Source organism: Echinops telfairi, unplaced genomic scaffold, assembly GCF_000313985.2.
Source record: "Echinops telfairi isolate 266 unplaced genomic scaffold, ASM31398v2 ScPeMD7_7457;HRSCAF=8495, whole genome shotgun sequence".
NCBI lineage: Eukaryota > Metazoa > Chordata > Mammalia > Afrosoricida > Tenrecidae > Echinops > Echinops telfairi.
Window position 1 is genome coordinate 20,859,192 of NW_022111357.1, and position 4,354 is coordinate 20,863,545.

Genomic DNA, 4,354 nt, shown 5'->3' on the forward strand with positions numbered 1-4,354 from the left:
GAGTTTGAAAAATGTTTCCAAGAATGGAATTGCAGATTTGACAAATGTATTAAGTGTAATGGAGAGTACTTTGAAGGTGATATGGTTGTTTTGTTAAAAAAAAAATTTAAATACATAGCTGGGGTTGGGGGATTCGGTTATTTTCGGGTACTCCCACATATATATCTCCTCCTCTAAATGTTCATCTTAAAAACCACTTTGACGCAGAGACCTCACCTCAGCTGGGGTCAGTGTCTCTGGGGAGACGGAGAAGATTATTCAGTTGCTGCCATACAAAATTGTGCTAAGGTCACCCCAGGTCCACCGGACCCTCCCACCAGCGTGATAAAGAGACGTTGCTGGAAACGCAATCCAAATGGGGGAGGGGACACGTAGGTCTCAGAGAAGGCAATCACGTCTCTATTGGTAGGACAGTGCAGAAGGAACAACTGCCCAACTGGGGGTGGGGGTGGTAAAGCCTAACAATACATATGTGGAACCCCAGGGGACACTATACCTGGGACCAGGTTCCTTGGATACTCGACCTAGTTTCTTGGCGACTCAGTCGGTGTGCTATAGACTACTGCAACTTTAGACTCCGTTCTTTCAAGGTGCACAACATCCTTCATAGGCCTCACCAGAAGGACTTGATGTGGAAACCCCACTGGGTGAACTGAGCGTTACCTCAAACTCACCCGCACCCATTACTCACCTGCACCCATTGGATTTAAGGCTGAAAATCCCTAGTGTGAGAAACTGATGATGACTCGCCCAAGGGAGTAGACCTCGACTTTGGTTTGCATCTCTTGCCTTGAGGGTGCTCAGTGAACGGTGGCCGGGAACTACCATATACTTACGACTTGCGTGCTCTCCTTGCTTCATTAGGACATGTATTAATCTGGTAGGCATAGCTCTGCTGGTGTTAATGAATATTAATAGAAGACTTGCCCTATCAGCAAACCCCATTGTTTGTGTAAACAGTGTCCAGTCACTGAAGAGTTTGATCTGTACAAGTCAACCATTCCTGCCTTTCGGTTCATAGCTAGCCTACACTCATATACTTTCATTTTCTCAACAGTGTTCTAACTTCTATACCATTGACTACACGGATGACACTATCAATGTGTGGTGGTTACAGATCTAACCATAAGGTCAGCAGTTTGAAACCACCAACCAGCTCCACAGGGGAAGCATGAGGCTTTCTACTTCTGTGAATATTTGCAGGCTCAGTGATCACAGGGGCTGATTTGTCGTTCCTGACAGGGCCGCGGTAAATCAGCACTGACTCAATGGCAGTGCGAGTGATGGCCCAGGTCATGCCGAGACCCTTTCATACAGTTCCTCAGGCGGTAGTGACTCCCAACCATAAAATTATTTTCGTTGCTACTTCGTCACTGTCATTTTGCTACTGTTATGAATCGGGTGACCCTGGGAGAGGGTCATTTGACCCCCATCACGACCCACAGGTTGAGAACAGCTGCCCCAGGGGGATGATTGATAATGTTCTGTAACATAAGATAACAATGATGTCTCTAAGGTGAACCAGAGACATATATAAACCACCGATGAATGCATGGATTTGGGGCTTACACTTAATTTTAGCCTCAATCTAAGAGCAATTTGTTTTTGTTTGATGCTCGGCCTCTTGGAGATAAGAATGCTGTAGCAAAGTGTGATGAAGAGACTAGGTGGTGCCTGGTTATCAGAAAGTGTCTAGGGTCTTAAAGATTTGTTTTCAAACAAGCAGCCATCAAAGTGAGTCATCAACTAAGTCCACATGGAGGATGTGCACCTGCTCGTGTGATCCAAAGATTGTTAATAATGTAATCCAAATCTGAAGGAAGGCATGGTATCAGAGCTTAAATTATGGACACCTGGTTTGCAGAAGGTTATGGATGACAGTGGAAGCCCAAATCCATTTGCAGCCTCTACACATGAATGTAACCTCCGGCGAATTCCCTCTGATTACTGTCGAGAGATGTGAATAGCCAGTTATCAGAGAGCATTGTAAAGTTGAGTATGGCAGATGGAGTTAGGTCAAATGTAATATCATATCATTTGATCTCCCTCTTGACCCATTTTAAAGCTGTTTCAGTTTAAAAAGGGATGGGGAGAGGGAAATACACATAGATTAACCCGTGGGAATCTCCTCGGACCAGCGACTTCGGATGTGAATAGCCTTGCTAACATGCAGAATGCATTGTTGAGTGGATTGTTGAAGATGCACTTACGTTAAAATTTAGCACCGTATCATCTGATCTTCCTTATGCGCCATTGAAATTTGTTTTAGTTTTTAATATTTTCTGCTTTCTTTTCCACTGAGGTTTCTTTCTGTTTGACTTTGTTATTCTTGTTAGCTTTCTTGGTTGTTTGTTATTTGTTTGTTTTTTATTGGTTTTCTGTATATGAAAACCAGATAGGCAAATCTGTGGAGACAATAACTGGATGAACGGTTTCTTGGGGAAACCATGAACGGCAAACTGGATTAATGGCAGGGGACGTTGGGGAGAGATAGGAGAACTCACAACAGTGAGTACAAGAAGGAAGAAAATGTTCTCAAACTTATTGTGGCGATGCTCCTACACCTCTTCTCGATGTGCTTAAAGGATTGAATGGTATGATATGTGAATTACATGCCAGATAGAACTGCTGGGAAAAATCAGAAAGTCTATTTATTGTCAGCAAATTTCAGTGTTCAGAGGGTTGCCTGGTTTTGTGGGCACCGCCAGAATAGTGGGTGGACAGGACCTATATGAACATGATCAGGGAGTCTGACACAGACAGCCTGCTCCAAACCGCCAGCACCCAGAACACATGTCAGAGGACAACGGTGTGAACACCAACGTGGCCACTTTCTGAGCACCAGCTATGCATTGCACGACACGTTTTATAGACAGGATTTCATTTGATTCTTATAGCAATTCTGTCAGGGAGGGGACACTGAACTCAGACACAGACACTCTGTTAGTCTGGGTAGACTAGAGAAACAAATCCATGGACATCCATATGTGTACAAGAAAGAGATTTATGTACAAGAGCAATTAAACATTGAGAAAATATCCCAGCCCAGTCCAGATCAAGTCCATAAATCCGATATTAGCCCATATTTCCAATATCAATCTATAAAGTCTTCTTCAGACTCACAAAACACATGCAATGACGCCGAATGCAGAAGATCACAGGCCAGTGGGTACAAAGTCTTTGGATCCAGCGTTATTGGAAACATCTCAGCGCCGGCAGGGGTCTCTCTGTGGTTTCTCCGGCTCTTGAGGTCTGGTTGTGTCCATGTGGCTTGTCTTCTGCAATGTCTCCCAGGGAGTGGCAGAGAGAGAGAGAGGTGTCTTCTGCCTCCAAGAAGGAAGTACCAGATTTTCCAGAATCCTCAGGATAAGGCCATGCCCACACAGAAGACTCATTGGCTATCTCCAGATTGACAGACTAGACTCCACACCTACCCTCTTAATCCTTAAATGGACACCAGATTAGGTGACTACCACAGACACACTCCAGACCAGCTGGGGCACCAAGGACCAGGCAGGAGGCCACACTGGGCTTTAAAAGGACCCGTGAGAGTGACCCTGGGAGTGGGAGAAAGGCTGAAGTAAATATGTGACAGGATGAGAGCTCGTCATAAAAAAGTTACTCTTACCAATGCTCTTGAACATTGACAGGTGTTGACTTGGGTGGAGGGGAGGCTAGAGAACCCTAAGAGAGAGAAGAGACATCCAGGGGGAGAGGAGGGGGGATGGAGGGACAGGGTGGGGGTCAATGAAAGGGTTGGACTGTTGAATGCACAGTTAGCTGTCTGAAATGTAAGCCCACCACCTACAAAAAAACTCATTTTAAAAAAGGACTTCTTACTATAGGTTGATATAAGCGCCCTTGAGTTGGTTTCTAATGCATAAGAACCCGACACCCAGGGGAGACACCTGGCAAGGGAGACACCATGATCACGCAGGTGGTTTTCCCTGGGCAAGGCTCACCCATTGGAGTCCGGGTGTGCTGACTCCTGTGATTTCCCCGAATGTGGGAAACTGGACTGCATAATTTGTGGTAGTGGGGGACTGCATTCTCGCTCTCCCCTGTATTAAAAAACAACAACCCCACAGAACCAAGCACACTCGTCTTGTCTTGCTTGTCCCGCCGTTTGGTTGTGGATTGCACTGTTATGAGCCGTCAGGTTTCGCCGGTGGATTTTTCAGCAGTAGACTGCCAGGCCTTTTCTTTTCTTTTCTGCCTTCGTCTACTTCTACTCCCATAAAGAGTTAGAGTTTCAGAAACCAATAGGGGCCGTTCTACCCTGGGCTGTAGGATCGCTGTGAGGCACCCTGGACGCCACAGCAGTGAGGCAAAGACTTCGTCTACACTCTCCCCC

General features: G+C 45.7%; 1 non-coding gene across 1 annotated transcript; it reads left to right on the forward strand.

Moving 5' to 3' along the window:
• Nucleotides 1-3,902: 3,902 nt before the first annotated feature.
• On the forward strand, nt 3,903-4,064 carry LOC115872806. Its single transcript, XR_004048052.1, has one exon. It is a non-coding gene; the product is annotated as a U1 spliceosomal RNA (small nuclear RNA).
• The last annotated feature ends 290 nt before the right edge of the window (nt 4,065-4,354 follow it).